This window comes from Monodelphis domestica, chromosome 8, assembly GCF_027887165.1.
Source record: "Monodelphis domestica isolate mMonDom1 chromosome 8, mMonDom1.pri, whole genome shotgun sequence".
Classification (NCBI taxonomy): domain Eukaryota; kingdom Metazoa; phylum Chordata; class Mammalia; order Didelphimorphia; family Didelphidae; genus Monodelphis; species Monodelphis domestica.
The window spans coordinates 201,747,461-201,768,722 of record NC_077234.1 but is presented as its reverse complement, the minus strand read 5'-3'; the positions used below and the strand labels follow the sequence as shown (position 1 = coordinate 201,768,722).

Below are 21,262 nucleotides of genomic sequence, written 5' to 3'. Positions count from 1 at the left end.
GGTAAGGGTTTTAAAATGTTTAAACCAACCAAAAACAAAAGCACTTGTGCTCTTTTGCCTGATGACAAGACAGACAGAGGCATGGGTATTATTGAGCTTGCCAGTATTGGGATCTGCCTGCCTGCTATGCAGAAAGTCGCCATAGAATTGTGTTGGCCCTGCCCTTGTCTGCTCAGCCGGAGTGGTGTAGGTGCCACTTCTGCTGGGGCCTGACCACAGATGGGGAGTCTCCTGTGCCCAGTGAAAGCCCCATGGAATGAAAGGAGGGACTTCAGCAGATAGAGGAATGGAAGGAATCCATTCTAGGCATAAAAGAATGGAATGAACAAAGGCACAAACATGGGAGAAAGCAAGACAAGTGCTGGGGAAGGGGAATAGATATGATTGACGTGAGTATTCCTCATCATTTTCATTTCCTCTCGATTATAATTTAAAATCTTATCTTAAATATCTGAAGGAGGAACGCTGAGGTCCTACTAACATCTGACTGATGTCTCAAGATGATGTGGAGTCTGGAGGTTCTTACAGACTATACCACTGAAAAAAACAAAACAAAACAAAAAAACGCAACTGTACATTCCTTAACAGAGGACATTCCTGGATAAATTATTATAGGTTGGTCACTGAGTGAAGACTTTTTAAGTCAGAGCAATACATGCAGAGGATAGCAATGAGTTGGGATGTCCCAAGTTCAAATCCTACTTCTGTCACATACTGGTTCTAAGACGCCAGAAAAGTTATTTAACTATTCAGAGCCCTAGGTAATCCTCTATAAATTGCAATAAAGGTGCTGGCCTGAATCAGTTCAGAGAGTTTACTCATTTGAGTTTCCCATAACACTGATATAAATTCAAGTCCTTATCCTCTAGCAACTCATTAAAGCATGGAAGGATTGTTATCTGTGTCAATAGACGGTATTGTCACAATAAATCGCTGATGTGATGAAATAAGTAAAAGAGCTTCACTTCATCCTCTCCCCACTTTATTACCAGACACAATAATTTCTAAATACAGAAATTTCAGCATTAAATTCTGACAGTTGTATACTTATTTTAGTAGGCTGGCTTAGATGACTCCTAAGGTCATTTACAAGTCTAGGATTCTGTGATTATGTTATCACTTCTGTGGGAAGATGACACAGAGACCCATTCATAAAGAGCAACATAATAAAAGTCCAATTGGTTTTGTAATTTGCCCTTTCTTCTAAAATGACACTCTTTTATCAGCTTTCATGAAAATGAATCTGCTGTGAGCCTAAGTCTTTAAAATTATCTTTCCCCAAAAAAGCATTTTTTTCAAAGCATGTCACAGTAAAAAGCTGGGGTAGAAGAGAACATCGGATCAGTAGTCAGATGGTCTGAGTTAGGATACTGGCTCTGCTACTTAAAATCTGTGTTCCCTAAGGCAAGTCGCTTCATTTTTTAGCTCTCAATTTCTTCATCTGTAAAATGAAGGGGCTGAACTAAATGATCTCTAAATTCCTTTACAGTCATTTTTTATTAGTGGAAACCTGGGTTGACACATAGCACCAACAAGGAAACTACCACCAAAATATTTAGTATTAAGTTCCACGTGTGTACCCCCAAAATATATTCACATGCTTCGCCAACCTTTGCTTTAGAACAACATATTCATTTATGTACCCAAGGCATTTTACTCTCATTAGTTTTTCTGAGTACAGCCTGGAAACTTTTAAGTCAAGTCTACCACATTATAGGTCACTTAGTAAGTTATGACTCAAAAAGAACTTTAGCTCTGCAGAAATCACTCCATTCTACTTTCCTCACTAATGTTTATAAATCATAGAAGGCAAAGTACTGCCCATTGTGCTAACAAGTTGTGGGCACAATGGAAATGTCTGACCCTGAGAAAGCATGTTACGATGGAAAGTTAGAAATGGTTTTTGTTCAAATTTCCTTCCACACACCCCTGCTTGGGTTCCTCTTGCAATATTTTGCTTTAGGTTTGGAGCCTGGTGCCAAATTAAGTTCTCATCTCTCGGGTCAGGAATTGCTTTATAGACCCAACCAGACTTGTTTAGGTACTTCTGTGGAAATAGCATACAAAGTCACATTAGGAGCCTCTACTACCTTACAAGCCAACCTTCCGAAACACCACTGTAGAAGGTCTGAGACTTGGGCAGATGCTAGACTCCCATAAGGTTTAGGGCTAACAAAAAGCCTGGAGGAAATTCATTGAACTACATTTCCTATAAGCCTATTAATGGACTTTGGTAGGAATCCTTGCAGAATCCTTAAATGGCTGGGGAGTCTTATAATAGAGACAGGCTAGTTCAGAGCTGGCACAAAGACAAGAGAGATGGGGAAATATGGCAGCTGCTAACTCAGGCAGCAGAGACAGTAGCAACAAGAGACCTTAGCACACTTTAGCATGCAGCTATGGAGCCAAAAGAAGTAAGCAGCAACCTCGACTGTGGTCTCTAGTTACTAGTCTATTAATTCAGCACTGGCAAGTCTTTTGTGGAGAATTTCTCCAGCAGTGTTCCAAGAGTGAGGAGGGCCCCTGTTGTTTCAAAAGATGGAGGAGTCGGTGGGGAACAATGGAGAGGGCTCCCAAGAGATGTACAAGATTAGAAGTCATTTGGAAATGTTAAATACATGATTGATACTTTGTTATGATCTTGATATTATTTAATTAAATACTTTTTGATTTTAAATATTTGTCATTTGGATTGATCTGGTAAAAGGAGATTTTTTAAGAGGAGCTCAGAAGTACGTGTAAAATTTTTATTCTTTTAGAAGTATGCTTTTTAACAGAGTTACTCCAACAGTACTGATAAGTTGAGGTCCTGGTACAATTGGTATTGTAGTAAAAATATATTTTTTATTTACTTTAAAATTTTTAGTATTGTCTCTCTCCTTTCTCTTTCCTTTCCCAGAGATGGTAAGCAATTTGATCTGGGCTATACGTGTATTATTATGCAAAATCTGTCTCCATATTTTTCATTGTTATAAAAGAATACTCAAAAACCCAAATACACTAAGGTGAAAAATAGTATGTTTTGATCTACATTTTGACTCTAATAGTCCGTTAGGAGGTGGACAGCATTATTTATCATAAATCCTTCAGAATTGTCCTGGATCACCATATTGCTGAGAGTAGCTAAGTTGATCATCCTACAATATTACTCTTACTGTGTACAATGTACTTCTGGTTCTGCTTATTTCCCACTGTATCAGTTCATGTAGGTCTTTCCAGCTCTTTCTGAAATCCTCCTGTTCATCATTTCTCACAGCACAATAGTATTCCATCACCATCATATACCATAATTTATTCAGCTATTCCCCAATTGATGGATGTGCCCTCAATTTCCTATTTATTGCCTACATAAAAAAGAGTTGCTATATATTTTTGTACTAGTAGGTCCTTTCCTGTCCCTCTCTTTATTTATTTATTTATTTTTTAATCATTTTGAGACACAGACTTGGCAGTGATATTATTGGATCAAAGGATATATATATTTTATAGCCCTTTGGGTATAGCTCCAAATTGCCTCCAGAATAGTTGAATTAATTCACAACTCCACCATTAATGTATTAGTTACCCAATTTTGCCACAGCCAGGAGAGAATTTTTATTAAGGGTAGTCCGGGCTATATCATTACACTGGCACTTTATAATTACAGATATCACAAGCTTAAAAGTAAATTGTAACAGCTTGTTCTGGTTTGAGGACCTAAACATCAGGAAATAACCTATGCAAGCAGCTAACTGGGGCAGGGGTGGAATGGAGGGGGTGCATCTCAAAACAAAGAGGAATGACAAAGTTGTAATGGATTGGGTGTCAAATGGCCTGGGGTTGAATCCTAGCTCCTACCTCTTAAACTGTGGTCTTGGGAAAATCACTTAATGTCTTTAGACCTCTCAGTTCCCTCATCTTGAATTGGGTGATATCTAGAGTCCCTTCCAGTCTAAATCCTATGACCCTTTGATGGTGAGTGGTCCAGCTCTTCCTACTGTATTTCCCTGTCCCTAACCCAATTCAGGTCCCAACTTACTTATTATTATTATTAGCTTAGTGATAAGCTGCTTAAGCTAATCATGTCACTAATTTTTTAAAAAAGGAATGTTTTCTAAAATCACTCTTTTGATTCAATCAAGGATAATGGGAACAAATTCTCATTGTAGATTTGCCTGGAAGAAAGTGATGCACTGAAAAAGCCTGTTTAAATTAAACTTTGGGGTTTGACTCCATAAAGCTAAGTTCCCTCTTGAATGCCACAGTTTAATTACATTTGATGTGATTTATATAAATGGCAAGTTCCTTTTGTGACTTCCTCCTACCCACACCCATTTGTTTTCCATTGTTCCACTGGCAAGACAGTGAGGCTACAGTAGCCATGTGCCTAACACAGGAGAACTCTCAGTTTAGCACTGCTTCTGATAATTGGAGGTTGGAAAAATATTTACTTTTGGAGCTAGGTGCATGGTGTTTTTCCAGAACAGAATACATTTGTGGTTTCTTCTTTCAGGATCTTGCCCTTCACTCCTCTCCTCCCTTGTCTCTCCTATTCTGGGAAGGTTCCAAGACTCAGTCAGGGTCAGGGTGTTCTGAAAGGCAGACTCAGGAAGTGCTGGTTTTAAACTACATGTACACAGTCTGCCTACAGCAGATCCTGAATGTGCCTCTGACTCCTTGGAGGTGGATGGAGGAGGAGGAGGAGGGACGAAAGGCTCCTTATGAGTAGGGAGATGGATAAAGGCTCTCCTGAGTTAGGAGGAGGTGCAATCCATCTTTTCCCAAACTCAAGCTCTGCATAACATGGATTCAGAATGGGACTGGAGGGGTCATTGGTCTTTCTCAATTCTTCTTCATGTTTATGTTCAGTTATAGTAAAATCCTGTCCCTACGTTTAAATGATAAGCCACCAATTTTTGTGTTTGTTAAAATGATTCAGAACTTACATATGATGTATATCCAGGGAAAAAAAAAACCAGGGCTCATATTTTTCACCACAAAATTTTACTTTCTTCAGTATGGAATAAGATCTGCAGAATGTAAGTTTTAATTACACTGTTGTGTTTTGCATGGTTGGGTTTTCCTTTTTGGTGTGTGTGTATGTGGTTGTTATTGCATGCCAAGTTGCTGAGCAGTATTTATATTGACTTTGATGAACCCAACTCATTTGCCTATCATTACATTCTGAAATCTGTCATAACAGTCTCACCTCATGGAAACTCCAATGAGCCTTCAATTAAAAGCTAGCTATTCCAGTTCATTGTGCTCCTCAGAAGCATTGCCCATCACCACCCTCTCTCACAGAGCTGCCCTCCCCAATCCCTGCCATATAAATATACCCAGCTCACATTCTGCCAGGAAAAAAAAGAAGAATCTGAGCTCTGGGTAACAGTAGCTGAAGAAATCGCCAGGAGCATCAAATGGAAGAAAGCACAAGGTGCTAATTACCATGCCAAGCACAGAGGGCTAGAAGACGCAAGGCTCAAGAAGTAAAGACTCCAGTGAATCCTTGGGAAATGGAATGTCATTCCACCAAAGCCGAAGAGGCACACATTTTATTTACTACAGAACTTTAACTCTTTACTTGATCGGTCATTTTCAAGGCTGAAGTTTTATTATAAAATAATAATGCTGTTGAGTGCACAACACTTTGGTTTGTTTGCACACAAACTAGAAAGGACTTTTTTAGTTACTTAAAAGATTTATTTTCCATAAAAATCTCAAAACATCTCTCCAGAGAAGGTAGGGAACAGACATTATTAGCCCCACTTTATAAGGAAATTGAGATGCAAAAGAATTAAGTGAGTTTCTCAAGGTTCTGAAGGCATTGAGCCAGGATTGGCATAAATGTTTACTTCATTGTTCCAAAATAATTACATCATACATATAGTATAGTGGTAGTCTCTTGGTGATCGAAAATGACTATTGTCTTTGTGCAGTTTCATCTACGGTGTACCCTCATGTGGCTTTGGAGTCCGAAGACTCAGTTTGTGGCACATGGGGCATGGGACTCCAGTTGTTACGGGAGGATATATATGTGTGTGTGTGTGTGTGTGTGTATATATATATATATATATATATATATATATATATATATATATATATATATTCCACCCCTCTACTCCTCCTTACTCCCCAAAGACCACAAGCACCCTAACCCCACTCCTGGCCTCCAGGTCACTCTTTCTGATTGTCTCTCTCTCACAGACATGGCAAGATAAGTATTCCAAAAGAGGGAATATATAATTATACTATTGGCACCTGTCTTCACCTTGACTGTAGGCTCATGTATTGACCACTAGCAGGCTACCCTTGCTTAAACATCACTTTCAGCATATCTCTCCCCTATAAAAAATTTTTCCAATTGTCCCTTAATTTATTTTTTTAACTCTTATCTTTTGTATTAAAATCAATACTAAGTATGGGTTCCAAAGCAGAAGAGCAGTAAGAGCCAGGGAATTGGGGTTGAGTGATTTGCCCAGGGTCACACAGCTAGAAAGGCTCTAAGGTCATATTTGAACTCAGCACTTCCCATCTCCAGATCTGGCTTTCTATCTACTGAGCAATCTAGCTTCCCATTGGTCCCTTAATTTCTACCACACTGAGCCAAAAATTTTCTGGCTGGTCCTCAAGGCTATCTATAATTTTGTTCTACCCTCTATAGTCAAGCTTATTTCTCAGTAATCTTTAACATTTTCCCTTCACTCTAATTAGGTCAGTTTTCTCACTCTCCTAAGGGCAAATCGATCTAATTTCCAACTTCATGCCTATTTTTCCCCTTCCCATAACTCCCCTTGTCTGCAATGTCCTTCCTTCTTCTCTGTTACTGTTGAATCTGTACTGAACTTTAAGGCTAAGCCTGTTCCACCACCTCCACGAAGCCTCCTTTTGACTATCTTCTTCCTTTTTATTCCATATTTGTTAATGTATCCCTCCTCTAAATTTCACACTACATTTTATGTTGTATATATGTAACCTTATAGTCTTATAGATAATAGTGACATATATTTCTTATGGAAATAACTTTATCATTATTATCATTAGGCAGAAGAAGAAGAAGAAGGCAGAAGAAAAGAATGGATCATAGATTTAGAGCTGGAAAAGACCTTAGAGGTAATCTTTTCTAATTTTCTCATTTTTTAAATTAGGAAAAGGAAAGTATAGAGAGATGAAGTGACTTGTTTTATGTTTGTTTGCTATCGTTTTTAGAAGATGTTCTGTGCACAATCTAAATACAAAATTCCCATTGAGGATGAAGTTTTCTCTTTATTTTTGATCTTCCTAGATTATTTCAGAGCCTCCTAAACTAGAGAAAAGTGGTCTAGCAATCTGATAAGGAATAGTCAAATAGACAAAGAATGACTAGTATCTGGACAAAAGAATATATAGTTGGACATTTAGTTTATTGAGCTGATCCATCAATATATACATCTTTAACCAACATAGCAGAAGGATATTAAGGTAGGTTTAAACATAAATAGGGAGAAAGGCTGACGCAAAGTGAAGTGAGCAGAACCTGGAGAACATTGTACACAATATTGTAAACACAGTATTGTATGATCATCAACTATTATTTAACTATCATCAGCAATCAAAGAATCAAGACAACACCAAGGGACCCATGAGAAAAAATGTTATTTACTGTCATAGAAAGGACTGATGAGAGTATGAATATAGACCAAAACATACTGGTTTTTATACTTTATTTCCTTCATGACTTTCTTCTTGCATGTCTGATGTGTCTTATTTCAAAACATGATGAATATGGCAATATTATTGTATAATAGCACATGTGGAATCTATATCAGATAACTTTGGGAGGGGGAAGAGGTGGAAAAGAGAGATAGAGAATTTGGATTGCAAAATGTCAGAACATAAATGTTAAAAACCGTTTCTACATATAATTGATAATTAAGATTATGATACAAAAAATAAAGAGAGGTGAATGGGCAAAGTACTTTTAGCCTCCAATGAAGAGAAGCAGAAGAAGCATCAAATGTACAAGAATGTCAAGTGCTGCCATTGTCTAATGTATACTTTGTTTTTAGAGCCCTTCATGAAGAAAATTTGAATTTGTAATGCATAAGCTAGGAAATAATTGTTTGCACTCTTGAAAGACATTGACTTTATCAAATATTTACTAAAGTGCATTTTTCAAAGCAAGTTATGAGAGTACATTTATAAATATGAATTTGTTCACTAATACTCTCTCTATATATATATGTTCAGAAACCAGTTCTAGGAAGTCACTTTGTCCCCTGTGGCTCCAGTTTCTTTATCCATAAAATGAAGGAGGAGGTAACACTTGCCCAACTATCACAAGGAGATTCGTGTTTACTTTCAGGAATCCCTTATGGATACTTAGATAATGGGCAAAGAATGATAATGATGACAATAACCATGATAACAATGAAATCAATGACTCCCGGGGACTACTTTTCAACCTCTACCCCAGTGGCTTTCTCATAATGGTGATGCCTTTCCTTTTATAATTTCCTCCTCTGAGCAGCAAACTTGTTCCTGGAATGGCCTTTGATGAAAACTTCCTTTTGAGGAAACACTCACTCCAAACCTGACTCAGATCATGACACCCCAGATTACTTTGGAACCCATTTCCCATTTTTAGCTCCCTTTTATGTAGTATTTCTCTCTTTAAAAAGTAAACTTTTGGGGGGTAAGATTTGTCTTTCCTTTTGTTTCTATTTATATTCAAGTATTTAGCAAAATCCTTAGCATATACTAAGTTCTTAATAAATGTTTTAGCTATCTACTCTTATTATTATTATTATTACTGAAATTTGCTTAAATCATAGTATAGGAAGAAAAGTTCACTGTTTTCAGAGTGCTAAACACGTGAAAAACACATGGGCATTTGAACTATAGAGTGGCCTCTAAACTTTGGACCAAGACTTAGCAATTGGAATTCATTGATTCCCTGGATCATGCATGGTCAAACAGAGCTTCTGTGCACCATGGATATCCTTGCTACTGTACAAACAAAAACAAAAAATTAAAACACTTCCTCCTTCTCTACCCTCAAAGGTCTTCTATTCTTCTAGGAAATATAGCATGTACTTAAGTACTAAAATACAAAGAAATTTCAAGAGGTAGAAAATATTAATAACTGGGGTGTATGGGGAAATCAGGACGACCCCTGAGCTGAGTTTTGAAGGAAACTAGGGATTTCATAAGGTGAAGATGGGGAGAGTATATTCCAGATATGGAGGACCATTTGTGCAAAGGTCTAGGGGCAAAACATGGAATAGCACATACTGGGAATGATCAGCAAGTCCGTTTGCCTGGAATGGTGAATATGTGAAGAGGAGTACTATGAAATGATACTGTTAAGGCAGATGGGAGCAAGATTGAAGAGGGCATTCATCACAAGGCTGAGAATTGTATATTTCATGCTAGATAAATGACGTCATTCCTACTATAAACCTGGATGACATACACATTCTGACCAGCCCATTTTTGTATCTGAAACACACTGGCTGAGTAATAATATTAAAGATATTCAGGCCTAATAGGAATGCTGAATAATATATGAAACACATTGCAGCATCTAAAATAGCATTTTACCTGTCAGAGATATATCCAATTCATAAAGATGTTTAAAACAATTTTTTTTATCTGAACAGAAAAACTGCTAGTTATTATGTTAATCCTATTCGTTTCTGATAAAAGAAGCAATGGAGGGCTAGGTTAATCATTTTGTAGTGATTACAAATATATTTACATATAACAGTATAACATAACATTATATAACACAACATATTACATAATATGATATAATATAATAATTCAGCCCCTACTATGTGAAAAACACTGTACTTGTCAATTGTAGAATTTGAGGGAAGTATAAAATACATTCTTGGCTTTCGAGGATCCTGTCGTTGGAGAGACAACACTTCACAGTAAGGTGGAACAGTGGTGCGCAAAATTCCAAGAATAATAATCAGAATCAGAATCTTAATAGTTGGCATTCTGTTCAGCATTTTACAAAGTACTTTATGGAAATTACCTGACATAAGAAATGAACCTCTTAACAACCCTAGGATGCTGTCCAAAGTGTTAAGTCTGAGAAACACAAATTAAGGACCCTACATTTTTATTCAACACATATGATTTTTATTCAAATCCATAGGAAGTTATGTAGAAAATTAGCAACAAAATATCATTGAAATATTTGGAATAATTACCAGACATAATAATATCTGTTTCTTAAATCCACCTCATAAGCTTACTTATGGAAGTGTTGGTACGTATTGCCTCTATGTCTTGCTTTTTATTTAAAACTCTTGACAGCAACTCTGATTTTAATTTGTAATTAGCATATTTATCCTAAAGGGTCAGTCACTTCAAAATGATTGTCGTCAAGATAGGAAATCAACTACAGATTATGTTTAGACACTGTAGAACAGGACCTCTATTCTATAGAACAGGCTAATCTTTATAATTCACCATTTTTATGTTAAAGTGTGAAAAGGGGCATAGATGTGGCATTTTTAAGAGGAGTAAGACGAGACTTGCTACCCCCCAAAAAACCATTGCTTGACAACAAACATGTTGATGGAAGCAGCATTGGGACCAATCATCTAATTAGCTACCAAATCTTTTATTCTGTGGACAAACCCAGAGGCTATGGCTGCAAGCATACTTTTAGTAATTGAGGAATGAATAAAGATGAAGTACATACACAGCAACACTGCCTCCACCAAAAAAAAAAAAAAGCATCTGTTACTTTAAGAGTGACAAGCAGATGCTAGGACACTGAAATAAGAGCTCTATCCTTCCTATGACATGCTCCTCTAAACATACCCAATATTTTCCCCCATACCCCTCCTTCAGTAAAAGGATGATGTTCAGTATTTCTGTTGAATCTGTGCAATTGGATATTATTTCCCTTAGATTCTAATGAAAACAAAATATATTTTTGAACTATGACAGCCATCAAAGTGATAAAAATCTCTTCTGATTGCAAATCTTTCCATCCTCCTTATATACTTTATTTCTCTCCCAGTTACTGATAGTCTATGAATGCAGATTAATGATGAATTTCTGAACTAGAGCCATTCTCCAATGGCGCTCTATTTAGTATAAATGGCATCTTTTTTTTGGTATTTATGCCTACTCAAAATATCTTGTATTTCAAATAGAATTTGTCCAATAAAAACATGAATATTCTACACACACACACATATACAAAGAGGCAATGAGATTTCACTAACTTTTATTCATTAAATTAAAAGGAAATTAAACAGAAAAGCAGTTCCTTTAACAATGCTTTTGAAATTAAAAGCAAAAGAAAAAGTGACAGGGTCTCTGAATAGAAGGGATAGACAAATGTATATGTTAAAAATAATCTACAAAACTATATTTTGGAGGTGGGTGGGGTAATTGGGTATTTACTGACTTGATTTTTCTTAATTCTGTAAATAGCATTTCACCTAATAAAGAAGAGAAAAATAACAGAAGATCTTGTTTCACTGCCAAGTGGATGCCAATTGAGACAGGAAACTTCAGATGCTCTCAGAGACATTATAATAAAAAATTCCTAGCTTTATATTTTAAAAAAGGTAATTACATATTTCTCCAAGAGTATATTCAGTCAATTAATTTTAAAAAATATTTATTAATGTGTTTGTTGGTTACATCAAAATTCCGAGGTACCTCCTTCCCTCCCCTCTCTGAACTAGAGAAGTCTTCACTCAAAAAAAAGTATAAATACATTATGTATTTTGCATTTTTATTTATCTCTGGAAGTAGACATTCACAAGTAATTCTTCAAACATTAGTTCTGTAGCTATAAATAATGTTCTTTTGGTGCTACTCATTTCACTTTTCATAATTATTTATGTTTTAAGAGACAGAAGCCACTATTGATGAGCATAAAGACTCATATAAAGATGCTAATTCTACTTTAGCAATCCCTGTAGAGGATCTCAAATTTTGGGCCTGGGTTTGGTAATAGGAATGTTTAGGTTAGGCAGGAGTTCTAGCATAAGAATTGGTGACTCGGTATGATGCTACAGCTGCTTGAGAAAAGATAATGTAAGGTAAGGTAAAGGGCTGGGGAAATAGAGAAGGAGAAAGGTAATATTAAGAGAAGAGATGAGGAAAGACTATAAAAGGAAAATTCTATGTACAATTTCTGCTTGGAAAACAGGAGTTTAAACTTTGCTCCTGGCTAGAAGGAAACTCAAAATATTATCTGGAACCAAGGAAAATAGATGTTTATAGTCATTGAGAAAGGATTTCTACTGATGGTTATCTGATGATTTCCCATGAAAAAATGGTCATCAAGGACCTGATCTAATAGTATGTAGCTTTATGACCCTGGGGAAGTCACATAACCTTTCTGTACCTCACTTGCTTCATCTCTCAAATGGTGATGATAATGCTTGCCATACCTCACAGAGTTGTTGTGAGCAAAGTGTTAGTTACCCATTAGAGGACTACATAAATGTGAGTTGTTACTAAGAAAGTCATTTACGTATTACCATTATATTCTCATTGGACCTATCACATGTGAAGAACACAAGTTTAGTAATAAGGCTGAGAAGATTATAAATACTTGAGTATAAAGAGCACTGTGAGAAACCTAATAAACAAGAACAGCAAGCTTCTAAAAATAAGGGATAGGATTTCTTCTAATTTATCTAATGGACAGATGCCTTCTGGAAATAGGTATATATGAGAATCTTTGGAAACCTGGCTTTTTTGAAGTTTTTTAAGCAAAAACAGGTCATGACAACTTAATCTCATTTACTTTAAAAAAAAAAACAAAACTGCTATATTGGTAGATCAGACAAATGCTATAGATACAATTTACCTACATATTAGAAATGAATTTACACAGTCCATCATGGTGTCTTTCTGGGCAGGACGAAAACATGTGGATGATATGATAATAGTATTTTACTTAGAACCAGTTGCATAATAGGTTCCAAAGAGTAGTCATTAATGGATGCATGTCTACTTGGAGGGAGTATGTACTTCCCTTTACTGCTTCTACTCTGACCAAATCTGTCCTTGAACTGGTACTATTTATTTTTTTAATCAATGACTTGGATAAGGATATATATGACATGTCAATCAAATTTTTACCTAGAAGAAACCTGGGAAAGATGGCTAACATATTGACTGGAAGATCAAGTGGATTAATCCCAATAGGATAGAATGATGGATGAAACTAAAGAAGAAAAAAAAAGATGAAATTTAATGAAATTCCATGCCTGGCTTTGAAAAGTAACTCCACAATATGAGATGAGGGAGGTTTTACTGTGAAAACTTTTCTGGGAGTTTTAGTACAATACAAGTTCATTATGAATCACCAATATAGTAATATAAGAAAAAGGCAAAAAACTGTAATGCAACCTTAGCCTGCTTTAAGAGATTCTAATGATTTAGTGTAAAGGAAGTAATAACTCCGATGTACATTGTCCTGGTTAGACTAAATCTGAAGTAGTTTGTTCTAATTTTGGCATCGTATTTTGGAAAGAACATTAATAACAAGGAAAGCATCAAGAACACCCAAGATTGTGAATAACAGTGAGATTACACTATTGAATGGTCATCTGAAGGAACTGAAGATGCTTACCCTAGAACAGATTTAGGGATGATATAATAAGTGTCTACAAATGCCTGAAAGGGTATGAAAGAAGGATTAGACTTATTTTGGGGCCCCATAGGGCTGAACTAGGAACTAATTGAAAATTGCAGAAAGGCAAATTTAAGGTCCAGGTAAGAAAGAAAATTCTATTAGGCCTATCCAAAATAGAATGTGATCCCACAAGAGGTAGCACTCTGCCTTTTCCTGAAAGTTTTTTGAGCATAATGACCATTTGGCATGGATGCTTTATAGGAGATGGATTCGTGTAGTTTGGATTAGATGCTCTCCAAGGTCCCTTTCAACTCTCTGTGATTCTGTGACTTTCAAAAATAGAAACAAATGTGCTCACAACAGAAAATACAACTGAAATATTTTGGAGGAAACTAATAGAGGAGAAATCAAAGAGATAGGGAATATTTTAGGTAAGATATCAAAATGTCTAATAATGCTGCACTTTAAAAAGATGAGTCTTAACTTGTTATTTGTCTATAACATTCTTTTCTTCCAGGAGGTATTTTTATTCAAGGTAAATAATGTTCCTAGAAAAAAAAATCGGCTGTCAATTTGGGAAGAAAACTTTATTATCTTTCATTGTATTTTGAATTAGTAGAAGTTGGAGGTCAAAACTTCAATACATGTATGTTGAGGGGGAGGGGAGGTGATGTAATTAAAAAGAGTAAATATAAAATATTTTTAATGAAAACCATTCACTTATGGTGAATAAAATTAAAAAATAAAATAGGTATGAGAGAAATTAATCAATAACTGCATTTTAATGGTATTTATATTTTAAGTACTTTCACAAATATCACCATATATGATCATGATGATTTCTATCATCATTTTAGCAATGAAGAATCTCAGGGACCAAAGGATTAGATGACTTGCCTAGAGTTGCACAGTGGGTTGTTGGTACAGCTTGAACTAGAATCCAGGTCTTATGACTCTTCTTCAATACTCTTTCCATTGCATCTCATGGTCCCCCCAGGCCAAGTTCAGTGATGTGCTTGTTTTACTTAAGGAACCATGAAAATGAACAAGTGTTAAGAGCTTAAAAGACATTGAGCCACAGACCTAAAAGAAATTGGATACACTTGGTTTTGGCTTAATATTACACTTTTGTTAGATTTGCTGAGAAATCTGCGTCTGTAGGGGAAATATGAGGGGATATGCTATAAATAAATGCTTGTATTCTCTAGCTGGGAACCAGCTGGAGTAGAGGTGTGACTCCAATGGAGGAGAAGATGGCTTTAGTAAATATGAGTGAAGAACTTGTAGACACCTCCATAAGCTGATAAAGATTTTTCATACCTAGATATTTTTTTCTTAAAAAAAAATTAGGTAGTATAACCCAGATTGAATTGCTTGTCAGTTCCAAGACAGAGGAGGGAAGAAGGAAAGAAGGCAATATGGATCATATAACTTTGGAAAACTTGTGTGGAAATTTCTTATTAAAATAAAAAACAAAAAAAATCTATGTACAAGGACATAATAAAGCATTTCAAGATTTTTTTTTAAATTTTGAACTCTGACAACTTCAATATTTTACCTGTACCAATGTGTCTTTCAGGGCTATATAAAGAAATTCTTGATAGGATATAGGAAAGCAAAAATCACAATGGTGGCCTTATCCATTCTCTTCTCTCAGATTTAGCACTGGAAGAAAACTTAGAAGTTATCTAATTCAACCCTCTTGTTTTATAGATGAGGAAATTCAGATATAGAAAGGCTAAATGGCTTGGCTAAGATCACATAGATATCAAGGGATAGAGTCAGAATCCAAAGCCAAGTCTCCTTGGCTCCAAACTCAGTATTTTCATTGGTGTAGGGAATTTTGAATGAGGAGATTTCCTCTATCAAAAAAAAGACCCTTAACTGATGCAGAGAGAAATAAGCAGAACTGGGAGAACATTGTACACAATAACAGCAATATTGGATAATGATTATCTGCGAAAACTTGGCTACTCCCAGCCATGTGGGCCAATCCTGAAAGATCTGTGATGGGAATGCTCTCCACCTCCACAGAAAGAACTGTTGGAGTCTTCCACATCAGTGTATCATTGGTTTTATTTTGGTTTTGGTTATGTATGAGTTTGCTCTTACAACAATGACCAATATGGAAGTGTGTTTTGCATGACAATAAAAACTGGAGGAAAAAAAAAAGATCCCTTACTTCCATCTTAGAATACACTGACAAAGAGTGGTAAGAGCTAGGCAATTGGGGTTTAAGTAAGTTGCTCAGGGGCACATAGATAGGAAGTATCTGAGGCCACATTTGAACCCAGGTCCTCTTGACTCTATGTCTGGAGCTCTGTCTGCTGTACTACCGGTGCTCTGTAATTTATTAACTAAGAGATTTTCCTGAGCTACTTTTTGAAAGAGATTTGGCCAGTATTATAAAATCATTAGGTGTCTGACTTAGCAGCCAACTCTATGCATTAAGCCATGCTGTCTCTCATGAAAGAGCTAACTATTGAAAAAGTTGTAAGATCTTATAACTTTCACTAGAGTATTCCTCAGATTCCCTTTGAGAATTGTTTTTTTAAGTAAAATAAAAAACATAGGATTTCAAAGGAAAGTAATTTTTTTTCTTTGCATTTGCCTATTTCTTTCTTTTTTAATTTTATTTCATCAATTTAGAACAGTATTCCTTGGTTACAAGAATCTTATTCTATCCCTCCCTGCCCTACCCCACCCCTTCCCATATACGACATGCAATTCCACTGGGTATTACATAAAGGAAACTACTTTTATCGAAAAACAATCAAAACATTAAAAGCAACCCAAGTTTAGAGACCCCAGGGTAAAAATCCCTAGCCTAGTCTAACATACTGTAATAAAAATTCCCTCTTCAACATTCCTGCCAAATGTCATGGAGCCTTTGTTTACATATCCAGAGAAGGGGAACACTCTAAACCCAGAGGCCATCTAGTTATTCCAGTTTGGAAGCGCTCTTTTTAGGAAGGTTTGTCCTTACACCTTGTCTAAATCTCTCTTCCAGTTTTGACTTTTGACACCAGGAAGACTAAATCTTATTTTTCCTTACAATAGCCCTTCAAAAATATTTGAAGATAGTCATCAAGAGACATTAATATTATTTATCTATAAGAATGCTTGGAAAGGATCTGAAACAACATAGGGAGAGACTTGTCCTTGGAATATCTATAGGAGCTATGGGTATCTACCAAGGGTGCCTCATGTGAAGAGCTATGAAACAATAAGATATTTCTTTACCCCATGTATGCATATGTAGGTGTCTATGAAAAATAAATGAGAGGGGGCAACTAGGTGGCTCAGTGGATTTAGAGCCAGGAGGTCCTGGGTTCAAATCTGACCTCAGACACTTCCTAGCTATGTGACCCAGGGCAAGTCACTTAACCCCCATTGCCTAGCCCTTACACTCTTCTGCCTTGGAACCAATACACAGTATTGAGTCTAAGACAGAAGGTAAGGTTTTAAAAAAAAAGAGGGAAAGATATTAAGAGGAAAGAAAACACTTCAACTTCATTGTTTATGTACCTCCCTGTGAAAGGAGGGAATTTTTTAAAAAGTACAACCAGATAGTACTGACTTGATGATAGTAGATCTAACTGTATATTTCTCACACACACATGATTTGGACTGGAAAAGGGTTATATTAAGCCTGAAATCAATAGTTATTTTATGCCAAGGAATTCTCTATTCAGCCATTCATAGAGTCATCCATTTTGCTGCGTCAAAGAGGCAAGGGGAGTTGTATGTATCTTTCATCTTTTGACATGAGAAACTACCTTAGAAATTGGCCTCCATTCCACCTAAAATGAGAAGTGACATTTTCCTTTGTCTTAGTTCCTTCAAGTCTTCCCCACTTCTGTCCTTGCTTCTGAGCTCATAAAAAAGATACACTTATTTCTAGAAATATAGATTAGCCTCCCTGAGAGGACAATGCTAAGAGAAGGTAGCCATTGTTCCTAAGGAGTAGATAAGCCTTCAAGCCCTAGGAAGAGAAAATGCCTCCTTAAAGGATTTTCCCTGTAGCCACCTGTGCATCTCTGTTTTCTAAGTTCCTTTAATAAACTTCTGTTTTTTTTTTTTAAATCATATCAATTCATTCAACATATATCTCATTCTTGTTTTCTTTCTTTCTTATTAAATTTAATTAAAATCTATTTTTCTCTTTTCTACTTTATCATTCACAATAAAGAAAAGGGAAAAAAAGAAAGAGAACCTTTTAAACAAACCTATATAATCAAGGAAAAGAGATTTCTGCATTGGCACATTGGAAAAAAGTGTGTTTTAATCTGCACCCTGAGGCAGTTATTTTTCTATCAGGAGGTGGCTAGCAAGCTTCATCATCTGTCCTCTGGAATCACCTTTTTGAATAATATATGTTTATTAAGTAGTAGAGAATGTGGCTTTTTACATGTAGAATTTTCCTATATTGATGAAATCACAAGTCTATAATAAAGGAAAAAATGGGCTAGGCTCTATGCAATAACCTAAGATAACTTTTGCAGAAGAAGTTGGAGGAAAGAAATAGATATGGTCTGAAATTTTCTCAAAGGTGTAAATGAACCACATTTCCTTCTAGTCAGAAGAAGTAAAAGATCTCAGAAAAAAAATTCAAAATTAAGGACCTGGGAGGGATGGAGAAGCATCTTTGGATTGGGAACATCTACCATACCAAGGAGTCTCAATGGTATCCATTTACCCAACTACAGTTTTCCCCAATACCTTGAGGATGATATTCTCATACATAAAGAAATATTTGAAGTGCTGCTATTTGCTTGGACCACACATGGGTGACACAACCGTCTAGCAGGGATTTCACCATTCTAGTATGATCTGTCCACAGGGTAGCCATTTTTGCTGTGTCTAATTCTGCCTTGCCATGAAGAGACAATTGGCTGATAACATTCAATAACAGGCTTACCTTACCTTATAGAACTAAACAAATTCTCTGCATATTGAATCCTTATTTTCTATAGACTTTTATTATAAAATTAGAGCTTTGTTCTTTTGGGAAAAAATGACTGTAGGCTATAATAATATCACATTTAATGCAGCAAGACTATTTAAAGGAAAAATGATCATTTTATGATAAAATATGAATAGGAACACTCAAATTAGGTTAAAAAAGAATGAATACAAATTAGCTGAAGTTATTTTCTATCTGGCTTATAGCTTAAAAGCCTAGGGGAAAAATAACAATAGCTTAACTGAAAAATACACATTGTACTACAGATATCCAGCTTCCCACTAAACCTTTCTTGCCTCACACAAAAGGATATCTTGTAACTTGTCTTAGTTATCCACATCCTAAATTCTAGCATTTGCTACTTTTTTGGGAAAAAGCTAATCTTGCCTAAAGATACAAAGTGTATTGAACTTAGTAAGTACTTTTTTTTGGGGGGGGGGCTGGATGAATGAATGCATTGGCAGAAGAAGCAATTAAAAATTTAACAAGCAATGAATAAATGTGGGATTATATTTATTGTAAGTCAAAGGCTAAGAGGACTTGAAAATAATGCAAAACTAGTCATTAGAGAAAGAAAAAAAGATTAAGGAAGAGATAAGCACACTGCATGAAGCAGACAACTAATTACTCAATCCCTATTGTTCCCATCTACCTCCCCTCTCCCAAAATAATAAATCTCATACTAATCTGTCTATTTGCTAATCTAAGTTCCTATCTTATGCTAAGACTGAGTTGTGGGAAGAGGGTTAGGATTATGTGGCATCAAAATTTTTTACAACATAACAATTTCTTAATACAAAAGTCATTCCTATTGCAATCAATATATAATTCAAATCTTAAGTAAAATTGAACTATCCTATGACTTATATAATGCTAATTCCAATGTAACAATTCATAACATTTATAGGTATATATATGTATATATACATATATACACATACATATATATATATAAACTTGTATCTAATGAAATCTGATTTATTCTGTCCCTATGTTACCTCTCTAGTTACAATGATTCCCTTTTCCACCCTAAACTACTCTGTCCCTATTAATGGTTAATATTTTAACTCTCCCTTTAACTCTCCTTTCTATCTCTATTACTGGATTAGATCATTATTATGCTATATATATGTATATATATATAATATATATGCACATATCTGCTATTTTTACACATTTACATATGTCACATATTATTTAAATACATATATACATATATATCTGCTGGTAGTAGAGATTTACTTACAGATATACAATTTATGGGTTGTCTTTATTTATGGCACAGCCCCTAATGTCAGTGTAAAATTTATTTGTGTTCTAGATATGTTGTGGTGGATGCATATTTATTCCAATGTGCATGTGAATGTACTTCTCTATATGTGAAGTTAATGTGATCGGCGATTAATCTTACATGGCCCATTTTCCTGAAGTTCATTCCCCATAATGTCTTTGATTCAAAATTCTTTCCAGTTTGTCCCTGTATCTTCCATCCTTCAGTATTGCTTGAAGTTTGTCACAGGTCCAGGGTGCCTTTTCCTTTACAGGATACATACTTACCTGTCATCTCACCTTGAAAGATGATTTCAGGTATCCGGAACTACAGGATCATGTGTGTGTGTAAGATTAACGTGTGCATGCATGTAAGAGTGAATGTTATGATGCATGTGAGTGAAACTTTATACAGGATATTTGTGCCATCCACATAAGTACAAGTGAGGTTTTTTTTATGTAATGAATGTAAGTAACTTTCTTAATGTGTGATTGTAAGGGAGATTATTTTATTCCTATGTGGTTGATTGTAGAGGTTAATGATATTTTAGTCTAGGCTTTACATTGAAATTTGTGTATAGGTTTAGTAATTCTAAGGGATTCTACATCCACCCAAATAAACTCCCAGGTTCTGCAAGGAACCACTTCTATGTTTCACAGGCTATGCTAATCCTCCCTGATCTAATTAATATATACTATCCAAATATATACTATCCATCTTGGGCATTATTCTAATTCAGTTTCATGTCTCTGTTCAGTATCTCTATTTCTTTTTGTGTGATTTTGTTGGATTTCATGGTCTCTATGTTTATTTATCAAGGGTTGTTCTTGGGGTGTCTGTGTTTGTACAGATTCTTGGGCTTCCATTAAGTTGTCTTTTGGTGTGTTATCATGGGCATAGTGATGTTTAACATGAGATGTGTGAAGCTATTAGTTAATATCTCCATGGGATGCCCTCCCTTTCTTCCTCCCCCTGGAAAGATTTTTTTTAAAGGTAGAGGATGAGGGATATTGGTAATATGTTTTGGCGCTTATGGTTTCAGATAATTAGTGTCAAGCAATAATTTTTGTTTGGGTAAGATGCTCCAATAGCTTCTTGGATGTTTTAAATCTACATTTACTGGGGTTTATGGACTTGTATCAGTTTTTTTTTCAGCCAGGGATTGTCACTATGGGCTTATGAGTTTTCCTGATGTGATTTAAGTTTTTTTCATGGATCATGTGTCAGATCTTATGCCTAGTATCAATCTGGGTTCTTATAAGGTTTTGTGTTGTTTACTACCCTATAGAACTTAAACAAGTCCTGGTACCAAGATCTCTATCATATTACTTCCAATTCAGTGTCACTGTCCCCTAAGTTATATTTCTTACAAAATTCTTCATAACTACTGAATCCTGCAATATACAGTATTTTCTCTACTGATAAAGAGTTTCCTATGTTT

At 35.6% G+C, this 21,262-nt stretch overlaps 1 protein-coding gene and 1 long non-coding RNA gene across 5 annotated transcripts in view; one reads left to right on the top strand and one right to left on the bottom strand.

Moving 5' to 3' along the window:
• AFF3 (ALF transcription elongation factor 3) overlaps positions 1 to 21,262 on the bottom strand; it is a 669,714-nt gene that overhangs the window by 322,512 nt on the left and 325,940 nt on the right. The gene's annotated exons all lie outside the window — the stretch shown is intronic.
• On the top strand, positions 9,967 to 11,557 carry LOC130455794 (uncharacterized). The gene is made up of 2 exons (XR_008913917.1): positions 9,967 to 10,240; positions 11,422 to 11,557. It is a non-coding gene; the product is annotated as an uncharacterized LOC130455794 (long non-coding RNA).